Below are 27,416 nucleotides of genomic sequence, written 5' to 3' on the forward strand. Positions count from 1 at the left end.
TCATAATACTCTATATTTTATCATCGTAAATTCTTCCATTATCCATAAATTTGACAAGTAAAATATTCCATGCTCCCCTAATTTGATTACCATATTACCCTTTATGTCTAAATTATGTAGCCACTTTGACTTTATTTCACTATATCGTATGACGTGTTGGGCTAGATATTCTTTCTGCCAAACTGCTTTCCATTTTTCCCAGCAATTTTTGTCAAATAGTGATTTCTTGTCCTAAAATCTTACATCTTGTATATGTCAAACCCTAGGTTATTATGGTCATTTACTCTTGTGTATACTATGTGTGTGTGTATACTATGTGTGTGTGTGTGTGTGTATGTATGTATATATGTATTTATATATGTATGTGTATGTGTCTATAGAACTGTAATTCATTGATGTATGGAGTACTCTGATGAGAAAACTTCCTCTACTAGTGACTGTTGGTGCCTGCTATGGAATTTATAGTCTTAGAGAGTTTCCTAGGTCACTGAGGGGTTTAATGACTTCTCAAGCATCACCCAAGAACATATTAAAAGTTCAGCTCAAATCTTGAACCCAGATCATTCTGACTTTGAAGCCAAATCTCTAATAGCTATTATGGACTGGTCTGAAGTTTGAATATACCCTCTATGCATGCATATGTTATATAACTTTTTTCCTTTCATGTGTCATTTGTAGATTCTTTTAAAGAAATTATCTTCATCTTTGTGTTATTTTTTTACCTCCACTACCTCCCATCAAGCATATCGTGTTTCATTATATTTGTAATATCTGCATTGCTCCAATGACCAAGTCATCATGGACAGAGTTGTGTAAGAGCATGAGTTATACACCAAGAACATTGGGTATTTTGTCTTTTATCATTGCAAATACTGCAAAGTGTTTTATCTAGACTTCCAAGATGTCTCAACAGATCCTCAATCTGAGGAAATCATGCCAAAATAACCTAGCACCATGTGTGTATAATATGTCTATGCTAAAATTCCTCATCAAATTGTCGTATGAGTAACCTTACAAGTGAATTAGCTAGGATGTTCTTTTTTAAGAGTAGAACTAATGTGATTATTTTGTTTGCTATTTTCAGATAGCAAAGAGTAAATTATGACTAATTGTGCATGATTGCTAAATTCTCCATATGTATGAGAAAGGGTTTCCTATATGAAAAAAAGTAGCTGGTAGCTGTCTGTTTGCTAGATAGCTCAGGGTACATATTATTATTATTTTTTCATGTTTCTTGTAGCACAGATCATTTTCCTCTGGACCCAGTCTACTGATGTGTTAAAATATTAAGACAATAGACTGACTCTGCCTGGCAAGAACCTAGAGGATAGTCATCAACTATAGTGAGCAGCTGTTAAAGCCAAGAAATCAGTGTGAAGGGAGTGTAATTCAAGAAGAGCCACAATGGTTAGTAAGATAAGCCATAGGGTCTGATTCCAAGGTAAGGGCTGTAAGTTCCCTATTTCACTCCATTTTCTTTCAACTACTATTGAAATAAGGAAATAAAATGAGTTGATAAATAGATCAAAATGAGCCAGCAAACCTTGATAAAGAGTACTATACAAGAAGAAAAGGTTTTTTTTCTCCTACCTTTTTTTGACAAAGGGCACCCTGGGAGGTTGATATTAATGATAAAGCAAATAGAAAATTAAGGTAACTGTCCAGGAAATATAAAGAAAATGGGTCAATTTTGTGTATAATTGATAAAATGAAGTAACTAATTTGAATAATCCAGGTATTTGATGTAATTTCCTATTTAATTTTGCCAATAGAGGCAGGATACAAATCTGCCCTGATTATGTGAAAATCAAAAGATATATGAAAGGATATCATTGACTAGACTGAAATGATAAAATAAAAAATCCTTTAAGTTTTTTTTACAAATTTGATCAACATAGTATACTGGACAGAGAACAAGACTTGCAGTGCAAAAATCAGGGTTCCAATCCCAGCTTTGACACTTACTAGTTGTGTGATGCTAGGCAAGTCATTTAACTTTTCTGAACTTCTGAATCTGTTTCCATATCTGCACAATGAGAATAGTAATACTTTCACTATTTCATAGGATGACTGTGAAGAGGCATCTTTGAATCTTAAATATTATCTATAATTGTGAGGGTTTTTTTCTAGAATTTTTGTTTTTCTTTGTTGTTGTTTTTATCTAGATGTGATTTAATCAATGTAGGAAAATCTGGGTATGGAAATTCTCTTCACCAATACAGATTAGCCACACACTTCAAACTTGACTATAACTTAATTGCCTGGAGCACTGACAGCTATTTTCCCATGGTGTTGTCCTTTGTGTTTTAAGAGGATTAAAATTATATTATTATATCAGGGTCAAGATGCAATGTTTCCAACTGTGGTTGATTGGATGAATACAAGCTCAGAAAGCTCTACCACAGGTTGGCCAGAAATATTACAAATTAAAATTTGGAATGAAGATGTCTCTAAATTTGTGCATCTCTTTTCTTTTGAGCTACTATAATTCTTCTTTGCTCCTTGCACACAGTGCCTTCTTTAATGCTGGCATATGCTGGGTGGTCATGTGCCAGTGCCTCCCATGTCTCACAATTGATTTGAAAGTTTTTGTATTTGAATGTTTTTGTATCACTTCTTTTTTTTTTGTGGGGCAATGGGGGTTAAGTGACTTGCCCAGGGTCACACAGCTAAGAAGTGTCAAGTGTCTAAGGCTGGATGTGAACCCAGGTACTCCTGAATCCAGGGCCGGTGCTTTATCCACTGAGTCACCTAGCTGCCCCCCTGTATCACTTCTTTTGACCTCTGTGAGAGCCCTGGCCTTGTGTGTATTCACTGTAAAATATTCTTTTAGGAAAATGTGTATTTGGCATTTGAACAGTGTGACCAATCTATCAGAGTTGTGCTCACTACGAAGAGTTTGAATGCTTGACAGTTCAGTTTGAGAAAGGACCTCAGTCAGTTTTCAGATGAAGAAATCAAAGCTTTTTATTGCCATGTGAAAAAATGATCTAAATCACTATTGATGAAAAAAATGCAAATTAAAGCAATCTGGAGGTACCACCTCACATCTATCAGATTGGCTAATATGACATAAAGGGAAAATAATAAATGTTGGAGAAGCTGTGGAAAAATTGAAACATTAATACATTGTTGTTGGAGCTGTGAACTGATCCAACCATTCTGGAAAGCAATTTGGAACTATGCCCAAAGCTCTATGGGACTGTTCATACCCTTTGCCCCAGTGATACCACTGCTAGGTCTGTATCCCAAAGAGATCATAGAAGAAGGAAAAGGACCCACATGAACAAAAATATTTATAACAGCTCTCTTTGTGGTGGCAATAAATTGGAAATTGAAGGAATGCCCATCAATAGGGCAATGGCCAAACAAGGTGTAGTATATGAATGTAATGGAATGCTATTGTGCTGTAAGAAATGATGAGCAGGAGGAATTCACAGAAACCTGGAAGGACTTACATTAACTGATGCTGACTGAGAGAAGCAGAACCAGGAGAACATTGTACAGAGCAACAGCAACATTGTATGATGAACAATGGAGATAGTCGTGGCTCCTCTCAGCAATGCAATGATCCAAGACAATTTCAAAGAATTCATGATAGAGTGTTCTCAACATCCAGAAAAAAGAACTGTGGATTATGAATGCAGATTGAACCATACTGTTTCTACTTTGGGGCTATTTTTTCCTTCCTTTTTGAGGTTTTTCCCTTGTGCTCTTATTCTTCTTTCACAAGATGACCAATGAAGAAATATGTTGAATGTGATTTCACATATATGACCTATATCAGATTGCTTTCCATCTTGGGGAGTGGGGAGGGAAGGGAGAGTAGGAGAAAAATTTGGAACTAAAATTCCTATGAAAACAAATGTTGAAAACTATCCTTATATGTAATTGGAAAACAATAAAATACTTTTATTTATTAAAAAAAGAAAGGACCAGGGCAGCTAGGTGGCACAGTGGATAGAGTACCAGCCCTGGAGTCAGGAGGACCTGAGTTCAAATCCGGCCTCATACAATTAACACTTACTAGCTGTGTGACCTCGGGCAAGTCACTTAACCCTTATTGCCCAACCAAAAAAACAAAAACAAAAACAAAAAACAAAAAAAAGGAAGGACCTCAGTTTCCAGTATCTTATCTTGCCAGGTGATCCTCACAAGCTTCCTAAGACAATTCAGATGGAAGAGATTCAGTTTCCTGGCATGGTGCTGGCAGACCATTCAGTTTTCACAGACACATAGCAATGAGGTTAGCACAATAAGTCTATAGACCTTCAGTTTGGTAGGCAACCTAATAGGTCATCTTTGGGAGCTATCCTTCAGAGCTTCCCAAACACTGAGTTAGCTCTGGAAATGTGTGCATCAATATTATCATTTATATGTACATTTCTAAAGAGTATGCTGCCAAGGTAAGTGAATTTATCTACCTCATTCACAATTTCTCCATTTTCTGTAACTGATTTTCTACATATGGAAAGTGTTATCCTGGATAGTGGAGAACCTATGTTTTCTTAGTGTTAATTTCCAGTATTGGTTAGTGATTGTCTCTCAAGAACTTTGTGGAAAAGTTCAGCTTACATTTCCTTGATCATGTCCTTATCACTATCAATGTGGCTCCATCAGCACTGAGTAGGTGAGACATGCCATATGCCTTTGTCCCATAAACAGCCTTTAGGGAAGCATAGAAACTCATTGGATTATTATTATCAGCATAAAACTGAATGTCATTTGTCTTCTTACTGATGTTAGAATCATGATCTCAATAAACTCTGCTTGCAGTTTACTTTTGATGGAGTTAAATGCTGTCTTTTTAGAGAAAGACAAACTATCATTCTGGTAAATGCTGTGGAGTTCTCATTTTTCTTTTAGCAACTTCTGAATTTCCCCACCATTTTTGTTGAACACAACTTGATGTTTTTAAGTGTTCTGGCCCAGATGAGTAAATGTGTTTCTGTATACAAAATCTCTAAAAACTACCCAATTGTTTTTTACTCCACTGTTGCCAACCATGTGTTGGTTCAACTTTCCCTCCAAGTTAGAAATGAATTGTTCATACATGGAGATGCATTCTAATCTGTTGAAATTCTTTCTTCTGGTAGTCATCTTGCCTTGGGGCCAGCATTTTCTTCTGAGGCAATTGAAGTTAAGTGACTTGCCCAGGGTTACACAGCTAGTAAATATTAAGTGTCTAAGGCCAGATTTGAACTCAGGTCCTCCTGAATCCAGGGCTGGTGCTCTATCCACTGCACCACTTAGCTGCCCTGGGGACAGTGGTTTTTAATGTGAATGTTTAGCTTTTGGAGAAGATAAGTCTATGATTGGTCCAACCCTCTGCACCACATATTGCATTAGTCACTCTCATATCCTGTCTTTTCTCCTTACAATGACATGGTCTGTTTAATGTCAATGTTTGCTGCAAGGGTCCCATCCAGAAAGTCTTATTGCATTTAGGTAAGCAGAAGACAATGTTGGTGATGAGAATGTCATGAGATGTACATCTTCAGTAGTAACTGACCTTTGCTGTTACTGCTTCAGATTCCATTCCTACCAAGGTCTTCCCTGTGATGTCTTTTTTCTCCCCTACCCTACTGGCTGTGTAATGACCTATTGCTTAGTGTTCCCCAATGTGTCTTTTGCTTTAAACAAATATGTCCTCTCATTGGTCTAATAAATGTCAACCTATCTGGAGGGGCTTTTGAGATGAAATTTTGAGTACATGCTGACCTACAAAGTACTTGAAACTTCGGAATGTTTTATAATGTTCAAATGGAATCTTCATTAGTTAGGCTTGGATTTTCACTATTCTTAAGAAATACTTTGTTCATTCCTTGGGTTTGCCTTTGCTACAGCTCTCTGTTTTTCTCTCATCTAGTCATCTAATCTAATCTATCATCTAGTTGTCTAATCAATTCAGTCATGTCCAACTATTTGTGACTACTTTGGGGATTTCTTTTGGCAGAGATACTGGAGTGGTTTTTCATTTCCTTCTCCAGCTCATTTTACAGATGAAAAAACTGAGGCAAACTGGGTGAAATTACTTGCCTAGAGTGACACAGCTAGTAAGGATCTGAGGTCAGATTTTAATTCAGGTCTTCCTAACTTCAGGTCCAGCACTTTATCCACTGTGCCACCTAGCTACCCCAGTAATATTGGGCAATCTAGCTCAAATATTTCCTTTTTCTCCTCAAATATCTCTGACTCATATTGATTTTCCTTTCTATGTTGTGCTTATTGTCCAAATGGAATAATTTATAATTTTGTAACATATTGTTTTGCTATCTATTTTGGTTTTGTGTATGAATTACCCCCCAAACTTATCATAACATCCTTTGAATGGAGCTATCATTTATACATCTCTTGCAATCCCCATAGCATTTAGTGTTGTGCTACAAACATAGTAAATGACCAGTCCTTATTTCCTCCTAAATCACATGAGTTTTCCTATCTTACAGGCAAATAGTCTTAACTCAGGTTAGAATCTTCATATTAATATAAATTAAAATTTTGGTCAAGAAGATAATGTTTTCTGTTTCAACACTCCAAGGATTCCATTTGCCAGAGAGGGAAATACATTATCATTCATATTGTACCCCACCATACTCCCCACTTATTTAAATTATGATCCCTCTATACCTTAGTAAATGACCTTGATGATGATGATGGCTAGTTTTCTGTTGAAAATATTTCTTTGGACTTATTTGAACATTATACTATTCCTTTAATGAAATACATGCAATCTATCATCAAACAATTAGAAAAAACAGAGTTCATTAAGTGCCATGCATTGTATTAAGGACTGGGAAGACAAAGAAAGTAAAACACTTTGTTTCTGTTCTCAAGGAGTTCATGGAGAATGCAACATGCAAACAAATGATTAATCTATCTATCTATCTATCTGCAATATATATATATGTATATATATATATATATGGAGAGAGAGAGATGATATAGCAATAGATATGGATATATACACACATATAATTTATAGATATATAATATCCATAGATGAGAGAGAGAATGTGAATGAATCCATAAGGAAATCGGCAAATAGATACACATACACATAGTGTAAATAGAAGGTAATCCCAGAGGGAAGGCACTGGCAGCAACAGGGATGAAAGCATGGCAAGACAAGGAAAAACATATTGCAGAAAATGACCTCTAATCAAAACATTCTCAACTTGACAGAATCTGCTAGAGGTTTTCTCCACTTATTTAGCTTTAGAAAACTTAGGCTCAACTCACAATAAAGCAACAAAGTAGGACTTAAGTGGAATAAATGTTTGTTTTTTTAAATCTGCTGTAGTTGTTCTATGCTAGTTTAAGCCCAACTCCAACCCCATTCTTAGCTTATTTTACTACCTGAAAGGAGAATATGACTTTCTTGGGCTTCACTACTAAGAACTAGTCCAGGAACTATAGCAGGAATTATAAATTACCCATGCAAGAAAAGAATGGTTTTGCTTTTGCTTATTCACTATATTGTAATTTATAGTTGAAAAAAACTAAATCTGAACTTTTCCCTGAGCTTCAACTATCTACAAGCCAACTAATGTTTTATCTGTGAAGCCTTGCTTTAACTGCTCTGATTCTTGACTAACAGGGGGCGGGGAGGTTGAAACAAACAGACCAACAAGAAATCAAGGGTCTGCAAGTATCAATATATGAAGGAGAATAAATTTATAAGGAACAAACCTACTGAATTAAGTAAAATAGTACTATTTAGCTTACTAATATCCAAGCCTTATTATTATCTGAGTAACCGTTTCAAAAATTGGGGTATTATGCAATTGATTATGCCATCCTTCCTCTTGAAAATGGGTGCTGTTTTATTTTGGTACAGATATGTCAAGAAGTGTCAGGCACTGTGTTAAGTGTTAGCGATACAAAGAAAGTTAAAAGAAAAAAAAATAGTCCTTGCTCTAGAGGAGTTCAGAGTGCCATATGAGAGACAACCTGTAAGGAATTAAGAAAAAAAAGACATATACAGGACAAATTGGAGAAAATATCAGAAGGAAAGCAGGCACTAGCCTTTAGAAGTATTTGGAAAATTATTATTTTTCAAATTATAGGATTTAGCCATGACTTTTAAGAAAGCTAGGAAGTGGAAATGAGAAAGAAGAGATTTCCAGGTATGCAGGATAGCCTATGAAAAGGCATTGAGTCAAGAAATATAGAACATCCTGTGTGAAGAACAAGAAGGCCAATATCACCAGCAGGCAGAGTACATGAAAGGTGGGCAAGTTGTAAGACTAAAAAAAAATGGTCGTGAGAGGACAGTTACATAGTTAGACCTGTGCTTTAAGAGGATTAATTTGACAGTATAACAGAGGAAAGACTGGTATCAAGACAAACTTGAGTCAGGGAGATAAACGCCAAAAGCTCTTCAACTAGTCCAAGCAGGAGGTAATGAGGTCCTGTACCAAACAGGTGGCAGTGTCAGAGGAAATGAAGTGTCATTTATAAGAGACATGAAAGTGGAATTGTCAGAACTTGGTAGCTGATTGGAAACGAGGGTGAAAAGAGTGAGAAAGTGAAGATAGTACTAAGATTGTAAGCCTGGGTGACTAGGAAGATGTTGTGTTCAACCATAAGAAGAAAGTTATGAACTGAGGAAGGCTTAGGAGGAAAGATGGTCAGTAATTTTGGACATGTTGAGTTTAAGATGTGTATGGGATATCCAGTTAAAGATACCAATAGTCCATTAGAGTTGTGACACTAAATGTCAGGAGAGTAGTAGGAGCTAGACAAATGATATCAAACTCATTTGTGTAGAGATGATAATTAAACTGTAGAAGTTGATGAAATTACCAAGTGAAAGTGTATATAAGGAGAAGAAAAGAAGAACTAAGACAGAGACTTAGAAGACACTCACAGTTAGCAGACACAATCTAGATGAAGATCCAGCAAAAGAGAATGAGGAGCGATCAGTCAGGAAAGAGTAGTGTCCTAAAAATTGGAATGAAGAGACTATCAAAGAGAAGAGGGCGATCAGCAATGTCTAAAGCTGGAAAGAGGTTAAGAAAACTGAAGACTGAGAAAAATTCATTACATGTGGCAATTAAGAGATCATTTATTAACTTTGGAGAGAGTAGCTTCATTTGAATTATGAAGTTGAAAACCAGACTGTAGATAGTTAAGGAAAGTGTGAGAGGATATGAAGTGGTAATGGTACTTCTAAATAACTTTCTTAATGAGTTTAGCCATGAAAGGGAAGAAAGATATAGGATGCATACCTAGCAGGAGTGAGTGGATCAGGTGAGGGCTTTTTGAGGATGGGGAAGATAGCAGCATAGGAATATAAATCCAATAGGAAAGCAGCCAGTAGACAGGAAGAAATTTAAGATTAATGAAAGATCAGGGGTAATAGAAGAGCCAGTATGCTGGAAAGAATGGATGCAAGGGGATCACTTGGACAAATAAAGTATTTTGCCTTGGCAAGAAGAGCAACCTCCCTTTCTGAGATGGGGTAAAGGAGTAGGTAGTTGTAGAAGGCATCTAATTCTGCAAGAAGTGAGATGAAAAGATGAGAAGGAACTCCTAGTAAATGGCCTCAGTTTTCTAGTGAGATATAAGGTTTTCAGATGAGAACATGAAAAGGGAGCCATGAAAGTTGTTTGATGAAGGAAAAAATAGTTTGGAAAAAGCCCTGTGTTGAATGGCCTAGTGAATCAATTAGGAAGTGTAAAAAGATTGCTTTGACACAGTGAGGGCTCAAGCAAGATTATGTAACGAATCAATATAAATTGATAGTGGAATAAATCTTCAATTTTTCATGATTTTCTCTAGTTCTGTTCAGCTATCTGTGAATAGGAATCAACACAGTAAATGGTGGGAATAATCTAAGGTTAAGGCTCAGCAGGGCAAGATCAGTAATAAGAAGGGGCACAGGAAATGAGAGAAGAGAGCAGTGTAGACCAGCCAGTATATAAACTGTGAATGAAATTAGTCTGTTCATCAAAGAAAGCTACTTAAGGAATAAGTTTAGGCCAGGGAATTTGAAAGATCAAAGTTGCTGGTGTTGCAATTCTATGTCTACTTTGGGAGTAGGACTAGAAGGGTAATTAGATGTCTTCTCCAACTCATTCATCCTACAGATAAGGAAACCACTCCAGAGATGTTAAACAACTTACCCAAGGTAATACAGGTATTAATTGGGGGAGGGGAGATTGACTTCAATTCAGATTCCCAGACTCTATAACTCCTGCTATTTCACCTTACCATACTGTCTACATTGTTGGCTTTCAACTTGGAGAATTTTGAAACTGTAAACTCCAAAACAATTGAACATTCTGATAACTCCTAGAATAAATGTCATGGTAAGGAGAAATCTGCAAAGGTGTCAAACTGTTCACCTCTAGTATCTGTTCAAGGTAGGGAAGAATCATTATCATTGGTGACATTTCTGACAATGTCACAGGTACAATTGAATATAATATAACACTTGCAAAAAATATCACTGAACTATGAAAGTGTAAAGGTTCTCAGCTTATTTTAGCAAGTAAGGCAAAAGTTACTAGTGAAGCCCTGAATAGATGACAGAAAGAAAAGCAAAAGGATTTGATCAACAAGTTTGTATTTTTGTAAGATCAGAAGTAAACATTTAAAGTAGTATCCTCTGACCTTCCTCACTGTTTTTAGCAAACCGATTTCATTTTATTTGGGAAAATTTTGGGTAGTCCAGGTTAAAAAGCAAAATGGAACCAGTCCCTAAAATTAAGGGGAAATACATTATTTTTCATTCTATATTCAAATCTAAATTTTACCTGGATATGAAGAAATTTTCCATTGGCATGCAAACAAACTTCAAAGGTAGTTTGAATAATGTACCACTTTTAAGTGTTTTATAAGAATTCCATGGTAACAAGGATCCTTTTCTTGAAACAAGTGGGAAAATAATTTTATCAACAAGAAAATGCTTGGCAGTAATCCAATATATGCAAATTCATGGGTAAAGCACTTACCAAAGCAGAAAATATTGCAGCAGCATTAGTTATTGATGCCTGTAGGATTAAGTCACTCCATTATATCATCCTTTTTTATTCTCCCCCATCACTAAGCAGTGCAAAATGCTGGTGATATTGTACTTTTACAAAGCACATTTATTAACAATGATCTCATGAGGTGAGTAGTGCAAGTAGTATTATTCCTATTTTCTATATAAGGATACTGAGACTCAGTAATTTGCCTCAGGTCACACAGTTAGTAGGTGGAAGAACTATACAATGAATACAATTCTTAAGCCTCTAATGTCATTATGATTGCTACTCCACTACAACACTTCCTTTAGTATTAACTGACATTTATATAATCCTTTAGGTTTTTCAAAATTCTTTGTTCCTAAAGTTTAGTTAAGAAAGCAAGAAATACTTATCAGTTATCTACTGTGACCAAGGGACTGTGTTAGGCACTGGAGATATAGAAACATAAAAGAAACAACCCCCAAAAGAACTTATGTTCTACAAGTTCTATCAGGAGAGACAACTGTGTATATGTGCACACATACATACATACACACCCCTACACATATAAGTGTGTATGTGTATATGTATGTATTCAGAACAAATATAGGGTAATTTGCAGGAGAATTGTCTTATGTTCCAGAATGACTTCATGTAGGAGGTGGCCCTTGACTTCAGCTTGGACTAAAAACAGGACTTCTAAGTTGTAGAGATGAGGATAGACTGTATGTTCTTTACACAATCTTGGTAGTGAATTGATCAGGGGAGTCTTCAAAAGTGATCATCTTTTGTCTGACTTTTGATTATATATACCTATTAGGGGTAGATGACTTGGCCTTCCTAGAAGATAAGTTTAAATGCCTTGTGGCTGCTGCTAAGATTGTTGGACTGGTGTAGATTCAGGAAGACATACTTTATTCAGGGGAATCTCCCTTTTGTACTTTCCTATAAAAACACTCTTTATTTAAGAATGGTACTTTTCCACCTTTTCCCTTTTCCACCTTACTTCTATGATCCTGAGCATTAGGAAGTGTTGAGAAAAAGAGGAATATTGCAAACAGTCCCCCATATGCATGAGAAGGAACTGCTAATGGCTTCCCTTCATTAGAAGGATATAGCAAGCTATGTGTGTTTGCCCACATAGCCTAAGAAAAGAGTTCCAGATTAGAAAACAAGATCTCAGAAATGCAACTTTCAGGCAGAGAAGGGAGATTTCTTTGGCAGCACTACCCTTAGGAGTTGTCTCTTATGGAACTCCAAATTTAATCTTTCTGGGACTCATCCTTCTATAAAGAAATACAAATTTCCTATGCAGTATTATTATGGGCAAGTGAGGAGATTATTCAAATGGTCCCAAATAGTTGAAGGAATAAAGAGAAGGGAAGGGAAGAAAGGGAATAAAAGCTTATATAGAGTCTACTATTTGTCAGATGTATATTTTCTAAAGGGACTATTGCAAAAATATGGTAAAGGAAAAGACCTAGACATCTCTTCTCCCTATTACTTCAAATTATTCAGACAGTACTAATCTGATGGGAAGGAGGTTCCCTCTCTAGCAGCCCCAAGTGTAGATCCTTTCTGGGGGAGTCCAAGCACACAAAGAAGTTGTGTGGGATGAAAGACTAATGGGAAAGTCAGCTTTTTGCTTGACTTTATCAGTATGTATGGGAAAGAGGAACTCACTGCAATGTTGGTTGTAACAACCGTAAGTTCAATTCCTTCCAAACAGAGCAGCAACTGTGGGATCTCTAAGTATGGAATATATTGGTACCTTGGGGAAAACTGAGGCATCAAAAAAAATTGTATTGATTCTTTATGACTCCTTTGTGTGTTTTCTCCACTGTTTGTGGTAACCTTTACATTTTCAATGAGATGAAATTAAGATTATCCTATATCTGGAAATGCATTTGTTATCTTTAGTGTTTATGCAATGGCTGGAGACCCCAGGTTCCAGGCTGGAGACCTATAGTTATAGAAACTTAGACATAAGGATTATTCAGAGACTTTCCAGAGGAAGCTATGGTTGAACACACAACAGTTTATATTTGTAATTCAATTTTGCCTAATGAGTCATTTAATAAATTAGTGGTTTGGGAATACCTGGTTACATTTAGTTGAAAATGCTACTATATTCATAGGAAATAATTTTGACCCTATGTAGAATTTCAGCAAGAAAAACTGTGTGCTCATTTTAGACATCCCTCTAACTTTATTCCAGAAAAATGGATTAAATGCAAAGTAATTATGCTAAAAGAATGCAGAAGAAGCATGTCAGCCAAAACATTGAATTTCCCTACTTTGCTCACTTTGTTCCATGTATTTTATGTTATGTAAGTGTGGTCCCTTTGTAGTTTATCCCTCCCTTTCTTATTGTGTTGGTAAGTAAATGGAAAGGCTGCCTCTGGGAGGATTATAAAACGATTGTCTGGGAAAATACTTTTCCATAATTAAGTGTTTCCTTTAAAGATAAACACCATGTATTATGTACACAATTATACTCCCTTAAGCTCCTACACCCCATTGGGTAAATCTGTATTCATACATAAAAAACCTACACCATTATTTGCTAAGCAGACTAGAAATATGACCTAATTCAAGATATCAGGAAATGTGTATTTAAATGTACATTAACTGCATTAAAGAGATTTCAACTCTAGCTATCACCTGTGATATATATATATATATATATATATATATATATATATATACATACATACACACACAGAGAAATATGTTATATATATAATTTAAATTATATTCACACTATACAATTTTCAAAAACTATTCTTTTAAATACTTAAAGATTAATTAAAATCAGTCCACTTTGGGAGATTATAAAGCAAACATTACCTTAACCCATATGTGTATTTATTCATGTGTTATATAGCCAAGACACAAATGTTAGCCAGAAATGACAGCGGCTAGGAATTTTCAGCATTGGCCAAAGTGATCACTAGCCTGGATGTTGTACATATGCATGTATAAATATATAATGATATATAGCAAAATAATTTAATGGAGAAATGTAACTAAAGGCAGAGATTTTGATGGGTAATTCTATGTCATAATCAGAAAGATGGCAGTACTTCATTAACCACTGTCTTCACCATCAGTATAGGTTCCAGCCCGGGTATCAGCTCTACTACCCCTCTCACTACATACTGTCCATGAGGCTTTGAACAAAAAGTCTCAGGTCTTCCAGCCCAGGAGAGAGAATCCAGTCAGTAATGGAGCCCTGGGCATAACTGACACAGATAAAGGTCAATACCACAGATGTGGTTTCATCCTCTATAAACAGACTGACCACTGGAATCCAATGACCTCTCACTCAACCATTCACCAGGAAGAAGAGAGCATCTGCTATTTCTAACTTTAAGAAATTATTTTTTTGTAGTGATTTTTAAGTCAAAGAATTAACCTAAATTCCAAACCCTTCTCTCTACCTGTGTAATCTTTGGCAAGTTACTTAACCTTGTGGGCCTTATATTCTTCATTTATTTAAAAAAAAATGGATTGGACCAAATAAATTGTAAGATTATTTTCCAGTTTTAAATCTATTGTTCTAGGTTTAATATCATGTAGGGGGAAAATCCCACAATTGACTTTCCTCCCCCTATTTTCAACAAGTTTTGAAACTGAGAATATATGACAATGAATGATGAACTGAAGTCAGTGATGATCCATTTCCATCACATCCTTGCATAAGAGGATTTTTTTGTCATTTGAAGGATTTTTAGTTTTTACTTTTGGGGAAAATAGAATAACATCCATTAGCTTTTAGAACAATTTGGATATAAGAGAAGAAATGAGCTGAACAAGAAAAATACAATAGAAATTAACATTGAACACACATTAAAATATCATCCTTTGTTCTGGCCTTCTGAGATTTCATTCAAATGTACCATGAAGAAGTGTTGCCTTTTTACCCAGCCTATTACATCTAGAAAAGAACAGCTCATTTATCTGAATCTTGTAGCTTATAAGCATATCACAACTTCTGAAATTAATATAATATGTAGAAGTAAAAGGTAATAGGCTTTTAGTATTATTATAGTTTGATCTAAGAGTTAAGGTTTAATACTGGGCAATTGCTCTAATTATCAATTTAGGAAGAATATGGTAAATATCTGAAGATGTTTAAGGTATTAGCAATAAAAGATAGGAAATATTTAGAGTAACTATAGAATTATACTCAGACTAGGGAAGTAACTAAGAATTCATCTTGTGATGAATCAGACTACCCAGCCTGTATGCCCCCAACCTAATTGAGAACATCCTAATTGAAGACTTCTATCTATAGCATAACTCAAAATAATCATCTAACATGTATGTAAGTACTTAGTTAGAGAGCTCACTATTTCATGTGATAAGCTATTCTGTTCTTGTAGAGTTTTCTAATTATTATAAAGCTCTTTCTTATATTGATCTGAAATCTGTTTCCCTATAAATTCTACTCATTCATCCATTGAAAATCAAGGTCCATATCAATATTATAAATTGGCAAATTTAGACTAATATAATGCTTGGCTTATAACTGTAACACTGGGATCTGGAGTCTTGATTCCAACTCTTTCTGGGAACTGCTTAATTCCTTTGGGACCTTTGGAGGCTACCAAAATAATGGTTCTTGGCTCAGAACAGCAATCTCTGGAATCTTGAACACATCTCAGTGATAACTTAATAATCTCTATGAATGTTTGTCCTCCATTCAAAGAATCCCAGGGAATATCTGAACCTGGCTTTGCCCTAGTTTTATACTAGAGATTTTTATTATACCTACAAGCATCAGAATGTCAACAATCATGTAAACATGGGATGCTTTTTAATAGAATCATTTCCTTCTTCCCTCAGCCTTTGGTTGAAGGACCACAGTCCCTATAAAATCCACAGCACCAATTATTCAAGTCCTTGTCTTGTGCATTATAGTCAGCCTTCTTCTCTACTGCCTTAAGTCCAGTTCCTGGCCATCACTGTGTTTTCTTTGAGGTAAAAAACAATGTTTTTAAACTTGGTTTGTATTCCCAGTGTTTAGCACAGTGTCTGGAACATAATAAGCATTTAATAAATGCTTTTTGATGGACTTATCAATATCATTATAATATAAAATGGTTATATTGCCTATACATAGTTTTCCTGCCATACTAATTAAAATACTAAGAAGTTACTTTGTAAAACTAGGAAACATAATGCATCTTCATTTAGAGAAACAGAAGGTCTAGAAATTTAAGGGAAATAGCAGGTGTTAGAAAAGCAAAAATAACAGGGCATAACATTACCAGATTTCAAAATCTATCATAAAATAGTAATCCTAAAACATTTTGGTATTGGTTACAAGACAGAAAAAAGATATGTAACAGCATAAAGAAGCAAGACCTGCTAGGAAAATTGGAAGGCAGTTTGAAGAAATTAGCATTAGACCAATATGTTGAGGCAGTATGGTATTGTAGAAAAAGCAGTGATTCTGAAGTCTAGAGAATCTGAGTTCAAATCTTATCTCTGATGCTTAGTTTACTATACTTGCGACCTTGAGCAAGTCATTTAATTTCTTTTGGCCTTAGTTCCGTCATCTGTAAAATAAGAGGGTAGTATTAGTATGGTGAGGGCTGCCCTCCCATTGGGAATGAAGGTATGATTACATGACTCCAAGGGAGGCAGAATAGACATCTCTATCCTCTTATTCTCTCACCCTTCTTCAAGGGAGACTTTAATTCCTGTTAGGACGTGAAGCAGGAAGTTAAGGCCAGGGCTACTTTGTTCTCAGAAAGAGAGAGAGAGAGAGTACCAACATAGAATTATATCTGTCTGTTCCCTCAATTATTTTTTTTTTGGTGAGGCATTTGAGGTTAAGTGACTTGCCCAGGGTCACAGAGCTAGTAAGTGTCAAGTATCTGAGGCCGGATTAGAACTCAGGTGTTCCTGACTCCAGGGCCGGTGCTCTATCCACTGTGCCACCTAGCTGCCCCTCAGGTTTTTTTTTTCAGTGAGGAAATTGGGGTTAAATGACTTTCCCAGGGTCACACAGCTAGTAAGTGTCAAATGTCTGAGGCTGGATTTGAACTCAGGTCTATAGCTGATATATATCTATATATATCTATATATATATATCTGGTGCTATATCCACTGAGCCACCTAGCTGCTTCTGTTCCCTCAAATATTATTAGTCTAGGGGATGTGTTTTTAGGTTCAAGCAAACTTCTAATTACTGTTTCCATGTGGGGGAGGGGCAGAGGCCACAAGCTTTATATCCAAGGCTTTATTCCCTTCTCATCAATAGCACTTAGCCAAGAAAATGAATTTATCCATACTAGTAGGAAATGAATTTATCCATACTAGTAGGAAAAATAACAACAGAAGTGTAAGGGGCTAAAATTCTAGCTCGTGTGTCTAAAATATCCAATGAGTGGTCACCAATAAATTATACGCTTTAGCAAGAGTTAGACTTTTTTTTTTTTTTTTTTTTTTTTTTTTTTTTAGTGAGGCAATTGGGGTTAAGCGACTGGCCCAGGGTCACACAGAGCTAGTAAGTGTTAAGTGTCTGAAGCCAGATTTGAACTCAGGTACTCCTGACTCCAGGGCCCATGCTCTATCCACTGCGCCACCTAGCTACCCCAAGAGTTAGACTTTTAAGCATTTGTTAAGGAGAATAAGAATTTGGTGAAGAGAAAGAGAAAGGCCTAGATTCATCTATCTATCTCGGGGAGCTATAGTTGTCCTGCTCTGCTCTCCAGGAGAGTCCTAGCGAAAAAGAGAGAGCCAGCCTTGACCCCTCTTCCTCCCACAAGCAAACGTCACTTCCTGATGCCAAAGAAAAGCTACATATCTTGCCCTTAGGCACCTTTTCCTCATGGTGGAGCTTTGCTACAGTAAGTCTCCAGCAGGTGGCGTCATTCCAATCATTACAGTAGTCAGAGAAGCTAGACATTGGAGAATATATGTCAAACAATACAGAATGAACGAGCTCTCCTATTGGCAGCAAAGTAACAGCTCCACCAAAAGAAAGAAACCTAGTTTTCACAGAAGGGGGAGTTTCCTGGAGGCTCTAGTTTAGCAAGATGGAGATAGGGATATGGTGGAGACTGCCAGTTCTCTGATGTCTTCCCCGAGTCTTTTCCTTTAGCAATCTGAAGAAGGGTTGGTGACATTAATGTTCCCTATCAAAGATGGAAGCCAGAAGTGCCCAGAACAATTGCAGGGCCCCAGGGACTAAAAGTTTGAAAAGTCCCATAGAAAACTGAAGACAGTGAAGATCTCTCAATCTAGACAACTGCCCTGCCCCGTATAAAGATCAGAGGATTCATCTCCACCAAAGAGAGAGTCTCATATCTATTGCCCTTGGGACTGGGATTACATTAGAAATCCTCTGAGATTCCTTCCAGTTCAATATCTATGATTCTATCATCCTACACATGTGCATTACCATAAATTCCCAATATAAAATGGAGTATTTAAAAAATAAGAGGGAAATACCATTAAGATGTTCGGTAGTGAAAGCAAATTTTAAATCATGGTATAAAGACTAATCATTTTTTACTGATGCCTTTTGTTTTTATATCTTCTAGATTTCCCAGTGTACCCCTCCTCTCTCCCTTCACATCCAGCCATACCTTTAACAAAGGACTATTTATTTATTTATTTATTTATTTACTTACTTACTTACTTACTTATGTATTTATTTATTGCTGGGCAATGGAGGTTAAGTGACTTGCCCAGGGTCACACAGCTAGTAAGTGTTAAGTGTCTGAGGACAGATTTGAACTCAGGTCCTCCTGAATCCAGGGCCAGTGCTCTATCCACTGTGCCACCTAGCTGCCCCTCCACTGCACCACCTAGCTTTCCTACAAAGAATAATTTTTAAAGAGAAAAGAAAAAGAAGAGAGAAAAATTAGAGAAATCAATCAATATATTGAAAAAAGCATGACATTACATTATATTCCACATCTGCCAATCCCTCACCTGCAAAGGAATAAGGGGAGGTATCTTCTGTCTCTTCTTTGGGGTCAAGTTTATGTTTTGTAATTTGGGCGCATTCTTTTTTGAATATTTTGTGATGGTTCTTCCCATTTACATTATTTTAGTCATTGTGAACATAGTTTTTTATTGGCTCTGCAGGGAAAGAAAAACTTGTATATAACATAACATGACATTACATAATATAATAATTCTGTGTGTTGTGTGTGTGTGTGAATACTCTTTACCAAACAAAGGATAGAGGAGATAATTCACCTGAATTCAACAAGCATTAAGTGTGTACTATATATGGGGGTTTCTTACATGCTGCTGAATGGAGGTGGAAGAAGGTCATGCATTCCTGCTGACTTAGTCTACAACTAATGTATGTTATCTAATGTTAATTAGGCTCTCCTTAAAACAAGGCAATCTTTTTACTCCTCCCTAATTGATTCTCTATTCCACTCCTCACAGCATGTTATAAATTTTTTTCTTCTCTCCTTTGAGACTCCCACAGCAACCCATCTCCTCCTCCACTCAGCTGAGGAAATGCCTCATAATTTACTAACAAAATTTAAAGCATTTCTCCCGAACTCTCTTCCCCTTTTGTTCTTCCATAACAGCCCCTTGACAACATCCCCTACTATCTTCTCCTTTATTCCAGACTCTAATGAAAAAGTGACCTATTCTTTTTTTTCTCTTTTATATGCCCTCTATTGCATCTTCTTCAGTCTTTTCTAGCAGATCAATACCACTGATTTCTCCTTCTTTAAATTAATTTTATATCTAATAGCTTCTTCTCTGATGCTTGCAAGCACACAAAGATTCCTAAAGCTTAAAATTAAAAATCCTGATCAGATGTTTTCATCCCATCCACCTATGGTGCTATATTTCTTCTCTCTTTCTTAACCAAACTTTGAAAAAAAAAATTGTACTCAGTGTCTATACCTTCTTAACTCTGACTTCTCAAACCTTTGCAATTTGGCTTCTGACCTCATCACTCAATCAAAGTTATTCTTTCCAATATTACCTTTGATCTTATATTTTTATATCACATATATGTATATGTATATATGTGTGTATATATATGTAAGATACATAATACATATAGAACATATGTGTGTGTTTTATATATTTATGTGTGTACATATATATGTTGGAGTATGAATGAAGCCTCTGCTAGTTTCCTGTATTAGTGCCTTCCCCTAATGTTATTTATCTGCTTTCTCTGTGTTTTTTATATTGTTACATATGAGTATGTTGTTTCTTCCTATAGAATGTAAGCTCCTCCTGGGAAGAAGCTGTTTTCTTTTTATCTTTGTGTTTTGAGTGCCTGGCACTTCAAGTAGCAATAAAACTTGGTTGATTGCTGCAAGGACAACTACTGAGTAATTTGTATAGGAAGAGTACTAATGACTGTGTGAATCACTAAATGCCTTGTCTAAAAGATGGTACATGAACTGATCCTTGGAGGGGGTAGGTCTTACAAAAAGTAAAGAAGGGAAGCAGCTAGGTGGTACAGTGGATAGAGCACCGGCCCTGGATTCAGGAGGACCTGAGTTCAAATCTGGCCTCAGACACTTAACACTTACTAGCTGTGTGACCCTGGGCAAATCACTTAACCCCAATTGCCTTGCAAAAAAAAAAAAAAAAAAAAAAAAAGGAAAGACAAAGAGGGAAAACACTACAGAGGCAATACCAGTGGTAGAATCGGCTGTCTTTTACTACTAGATCCTTTCTGCTCTTACTGCTTGCTGGAAGGAATGGACTAAATACTTTTCCAGGTCTTTTCTACCTCATTCCTTGTGGGGCAGGAGAAGTTGTTTAGCTTGTTTTATGTGCTATTTATTATCTTCTCTATCCCCTTTACCTCGGGGGACTTAATCAGCTTTCTCCTCTTACAACAATTAATTCTCTTTTTTAGCTTAAGGGGTTAATTGTCCTCAGCTTCTTTTCTCTATTTTATTAGAGACAATCTTAATAATATACTTACAAGAGGGCAGCTAGGTGGCACAGAGGTTAGAGTATGGGCCCTGGATTCAGGAGGTCCTGAGTTCAAATCTGGCCTTAGACACTTGACACTTACTAGCTGTGTGACCCTGGGCAAGTCACTTAACCCTCATTACCCCACCAAAAAAAATGCGCGCACACACACACATATATATATATATATGTATGTATATATTTACAAAACCTCATAGCTACCAGTTGGGAAAGACCTTTATTTAAATGTTTGTTTACTTCTAGATAATCTTGTTTATGTTTGAAACAAAAATTGGGAAATGGGAACTTTTATGTAAAAGAAGCAAGTCTTATATATTTTAATATCTGTTACTAGATAAACATAAGAAGGTGACAGATTGCGGGACTTTTTGGGACTTCCCTCAGTTCTTGAGGAAGTGGATAGAACTTATCTTCAGCCTATTCCAAGATACATTTAGATTTCTGATAGTTCTCCCTCTATCTTTCCCTTCTCTGCTATAATTCATTCTTCCTTTTACTTCCCCTTTCAGTTTCTCCCTTTATCTGTCACATCTGGGCTTTTAATTATTTCCAACCTAGCTTATTAAATCCTGGGAAGGGCTGAGTACACATTCCCTTATGCTTCTACAAGGGCTCAGTCCTTGCAGTCTCTCCTCCTTCCACTAAATCTACTTCTCATGAATTATGTGTATGACTTTAAGAACTCCTAGGTATAATTCAAGTCTGCCTATTGACTCAAATATCTTGATTGCCAATCATTACTTTTTTTTTTTATTTTCTTGTATTTTTTTTTTAGCAAGGCAATTGGGGTTAAGTGACTTGCCCAGGGTCATACAGCTAGTAAGTGTTAAGTGTCTGAGGCCAGATTTGAACTCAGGTACTCCTGACTCCAGGGCTGGTGCTCTATCCACACTGCCATCTAGCTGCCCCTACCAATCATTACTTTTTAACTTCAGTTGAAGAGTAATAGATTTTATTTCAGCCTTTTATTTTAACTCTGTAATTTTTTATGTTTCAAGTGTATTTCTTACAAATAATATAATGTTGAATTCTGCTTTCTAATACAGTTTCTGTGATCCTCTTCCATTTTATGGATGAAGTTATGTTATTCACGTTTTTCATCTTCAATAGTATATTTTACTCATATTCTCTTAAATGTTTTCCTTTATTTCTTCCTCCCATTCCCTTTACAAAAAAAAAAAGAAAGAAAGTAGTGAGACAGGAATGTATTCAATAATAACACTCATAACACTCTGTACTTGATCAAAACTGCTTCTTTCTCTCTCTCTCTCCTGCCTCCCAGCTAAATAAAAGATAAAGTCCTTCTTCACTTCCTTCTTCACTTACTTCTTTGCTTCCTTCCTATCTTTATAAAAACTCACTTCACTACCAACAGACCATGATTAAAACTTGAAACAGAAAGATGCACATAGAATTAAAATAAGAGGCTGAAGCAGAATCTATTGTTTCAGCTATTTTTTTTAAAGATAGAGGTAGCAAACATGATTTCAGAAAAAGCAAAAACAAAAATATGCATAATTAAATGATAAATTAAGAAATTGCATTTTACTAAAAAATACCATAGACAAATTATTACAGTATTAAACATATATGCACAAAATTACATAGCATCTAAATTTTTGAAAAAGAAAAATGTTAAATGAGCTACAGGAAGAAATAGTAAAACAATAATACTAAGGGACTTCAGTTCACCTCTCTCAGATCTAGATAAATCTAACTATAAAATAAAAAAGGATGAAATTTAGGAGGTAAAAAGAATTTTTCAAAACTTATAGAGGAATACACCTATTTCTCATGTATATATAATACCTTCACACATAAAAAATGATCATGTATTAGGCCATAAAACCTCACAAATAAATATAAAAATATTCAATGTATCTTTTTTCTCACCACAATGCACCAAAAATTACATTCAACAAAGTAACTTTGAAGCATAAATTAAAAATTAATTAGAAACTAAATAATTTAACCCTAAAGAATAGATGAGTTCACAGCATTGTCAGAGTTTGTTTTGTTTTGCAGATTTTTTTTTCTTTTGCAGGGCAATGGGGGTTAAGTGACTTGCCTAAGGTTACATAACTAGTGCGTGTCAAGTGTCTGAGTCAGGATTGGAATCCAGAATCCAGGGACGGTGCTTTATCCACTGCACCACCTAGCTACCTCTCTAGAGTTTGTTTTATTTATGACAAATCCTCCTTCCCCTCCACTGACCTTCCCTTTTACTACTGTAATGATCGGGAATGACACCACCTGCTGGAGACTTACTGTAGAAAATCTCCGCCATGAAAGGAAGGTCTTTGAGGGCAAGACCATGTGTCTTTTTTTTGGCGTCAGGAAGTGACGTTTGCTGGTGGGAGGAGGAAGGGGGAGCCAGGCGCTCTGTCGCTCGCTATTTCCTTTGGACTCTGGTGGAGAGCAGAGCTAGAAATGTGCTCTCCCTTTAATAGATAGATGAATGTAGGCCTTTCTCTCTCTCTTTACAAAAAGTAAAGAAGGGAGCAGCTAGGTGGTACATTCTTATTCTCCTTAATAAATGCTTAAAAGCCTAACTCTTGCTAAAGCTTATAATTTATTGGCGACCACTCATTAGATATTTCAGGCAGACTAGCTAGAATTTTAGCCTGAACACTACTCTTCTCCAATTTTTATTTTTCCATTTGCTTGTTAAAAATAATATATCTCTGTTTGTGTGTATCTGCATTTAACTAAACTAAGACCAGTTCAGATGAAAGTGAAACTCAAATATTGCCCAATCCCCTGTACCTGCTTCCTTGTATGTGTAGTCTTTTAATTATACACCCTCAGTTTTAAAAGATACTTTCTCCTACCTTTCTTCCCTCTTTCCCTAATGTTTTCCATTCCCCCTCACTTTCCTTCTTTTAAAATCATCTAAACACAACTAAGCCACTTCCAGATCATTTGAATTATTTTTCTTCCATGATCCTTGATGATATTTTGGGTCTCGGGAAATAATAAACACTACCTTCTGGTTTAGTCCCTGGTGATTGTTTATTCATGTTTATTTTTTATTTATTTTCTTTTTTTGGTGAGGCAGTTGGGGTTAAGTGACTTGCCTAGGGTCACACAGCTAGTAATTGTTAAGTGTCTGAGGCTGGATTTGAACTCAGGTCTTCCTGAATCCAAGGTCAGTGCTTTATCCACTGTGCCACCTAGCTGCCCCTCATGTTTACTTTTTTCCCCCAGAGCAATGAGGGTTAAGTGACTTGCCCAGGGTCACACAACTAGTTAAGTGTCAAGTGTCTAAAGCTAAATTTGAACTCAGGTCCTCCTGAATCCAAGGCCAGTGCTTTATCCACTGTGCCACCTAGCTGCCCCTCATAAAACTCACTTTTTTTAAAAATTAATAAAGTATTTTATTTTTTCCCATTACATGTAAAGATAGTTCTCAACTTTTGTTTATACAAGCTTTCCAATTTCAGATTTTTCTCCCTCCCCCCTCCCTTAGACAGCAGGTAATCTGATATAGGTTTGTTTATATATATATATATACACACACACACACATATATATACATATATATACACATATATATACATATATGTATATACACATACATAATAACATTAAACATATTTCTGCATTAGTCATGTTATAAGAGAAAAATCAGAGCAACGATGAAAAACCTCCAAATAGAAAAACAACAGCACCAAAAACAAAAGAAATAGTATGTTTCATTCAGCATCTATACTCCACAGTTCTTTTTTTTTTTTTCTTGGATTTGGAGATCCTCTTCTATCATGAGTTCCCTGGAACTCCTCTGTACCATTGCATTGGTGAGAAGAAAATAGTCCATCACAGTAGATCAACAATCAATGTTGATGATACTGTGTACATTGTTCTTCTGGTTCTGCTCATCTCACTCATCATCAGCCTATGCAAGATCCTCCAGGTTTCTCTGACCTCCTCCTGCCCATCATTTCTTACAGCACAATAGTATTCCATTGTATTCATATACCACAACTTGTCCAGCCATTCCCCAATTGATGGGCATCCCCATAAATTCCAAATCCTTGCCAACACATAAAGAGCAGCTATAAATATTTTTGTATGTGTGGGTCCCTTTCCCCTTTTCATGATTTCTTTGGGAAAAAGACCCAAAAGTAGTATTGCTGGGTCTAACGGTATGGGGCATAATTCCAAATTGTTCTCCAGAATGGTTGGATCAATTCGCTGCTCCACCAACAATGTATTAGTGTTCCAATTTTCCCACAGATTCTCCAACATTTATTATTTTCCTTTTTTGTCATTTTAGCGAATCTGATGGGTGTCAGGTGGTACCTCAGAGTTGTTTTAATTTGCATCTCTCTAATCATTAGAGATTTAGAGCATTTTTTCTTATGGTAATAGATAGCTTTGGTTTCTTCATCAAAAAACTGTCTGTTCATATCCTTTGACCATTTCTCAACTGGGGAATGACTTGTATTCTTATAAATTTGATTTAGTTCCCTATATATTTTAGAGATGAGGCCTTTATTAGAAGTACTGGCCACAAAAATTGTTTCCCAACTTTCTGCCTCCCTTCTAATTTTGGATGCATTGCTTTTGTTTGTACAAAATTTTTTAATTTAATGTAATCAAAATCATCCATTTTGCATTTTATAATATACTCTATCTCTTGTTTTGTCATAAACCTTTCCTTTCCAAAGATCTGAGAGGTAGACTATTCCTTTCTCTCCTAATTTACCTATGGTACCACCTCTTATGTCTAAATCGTGTATCCATTTTGACCTTATTTTAGTATAAGGTGTAAGATGTTGGTCTATGCCTAATTTCTGCCATACTATCTTCCAGTTTTCCCAACAGTTTTTGTCACATACTGAGTTCCTATCCCAGAAGCTGGAGTCTTTGGGTTTATCAAACACTACATTACTAGTGTCATTTACTACTGTGGTTCCTGTCCCTAGCCTATTCCATTGATCCTCCACTCTATTTCTTAGCCAGTACCAGATAGTTTTGATGACTGCCGCTTTATAGTAAAGCTCCAGGTTTGGTACCGCTAACCCACCTTCCTGTGAATTTTTTTTCATTATTTCCCTGGATATTCTTGATTTTTTATTTTTCCAGATGAATTTTGTTATTATTTTTTTCTAGCTCTATGAAATAATTTTAAGGTAGTCTGATTGGTATGGCACTAAATAAGTAAATTAATTTAGGCAGTATTGTCATCTTTACTATATTAGCTCTGCCTATCCATGAGCAATTGATATCTTTCCAATTATTTAGATCTGATTTGATTTGTGTGAAGAGTGTTTGGTAGTTGTGTTCATAGAGTTCCTGGGTTTGTCTTGGCAAGTAGACTCCCACGTATTTTATATTATCTACCATTACTTTAAATGGAATTTCTCTTTCTATCTGTTGCTGCTGGACTTTGTTGGTCATGTATAGAAATGCTGATGATTTATGTGGATTTATTTTATATCCTGCTACTTTGCTAAAGTTGTTAATTGTTTCAAGTAATTTTTGAGTTGATTCTCTAGGATTCTTTAAGTATACCATCATATCATCTGCAAAGAGTGATAGTTTTGTTTCCTCCTTGCCTATTCTAATTCCTTTAATTCCTTTCTCTTCTCTGATTGCTAAAGCTAATATTTCTAGTACAATATTAAATAATAGGGGTGACAATGGACATCCCTGTTTCACCCCTGATCTTATTGGGAAGGCCTCTAATTTATCTCCATTGCATATAATACTTGCTGATGGTTTTAGGTAGATACTGTTTATTATTTTAAGGAAAGCTCCACCTATTCCTAAACTCTCTAGTGTTTTTATTAGGAATGGGTGCTGTACTTCGTCAAAAGCTTTCTCTGCATCTATTGAGATAATCATATGATTTTGGTTGGTTTTCTTATTGATGTGGTTAATTATGTTAATAGTTTTCCTAATGTTGAACCAGCCCTACATTCCTGGTATAAATCCCACCTGCTCATAGTGTATTATCCTGGTGATCACTTGCTGTAATCTCCTTGCTAATATCTTATTTAAGATGTTAGCATCAATATTCATTAGGGAAATTGGTCTATAATATTCTTTCTCTGTTTTTTCTCTGCCTGGTTTTGGTATCACCACCATATTTGTGTCATAAAACGAATTTGGTAGAACTCCTTCTTCACCTATTTTTCCAAATAATTTGTATAATATTGGAATTAATTGTTCTTTAAATGTTTGGTAAAATTCACCTGTAAACCCATCTGGCCCTGGGGATTTTTTCTTATGGAGTTCATTAATGGCTTGTTCAATTTCTATATGGGTTTATTTAAGGATTTTATTTTCTCTTCAGTTAACCTGGGCAGTTTTTATTTTTGTAAATATTCATCCATTTCATTTAGATTGTCAAATTTATTGGCATACAGTTGGGCAGAATAATTCCTAATTATTGATTTAATTTCCATTTCAGTGGTGGTAACATCACCCTTTTCATTTTTGGTACTGGTAATTTGGTTTTTTTTTCTTTTTTTTTAATCAAATTAACTAATATTTTATCTA

Source organism: Dromiciops gliroides, chromosome 3 (genome assembly GCF_019393635.1).
Source record: "Dromiciops gliroides isolate mDroGli1 chromosome 3, mDroGli1.pri, whole genome shotgun sequence".
NCBI lineage: Eukaryota > Metazoa > Chordata > Mammalia > Microbiotheria > Microbiotheriidae > Dromiciops > Dromiciops gliroides.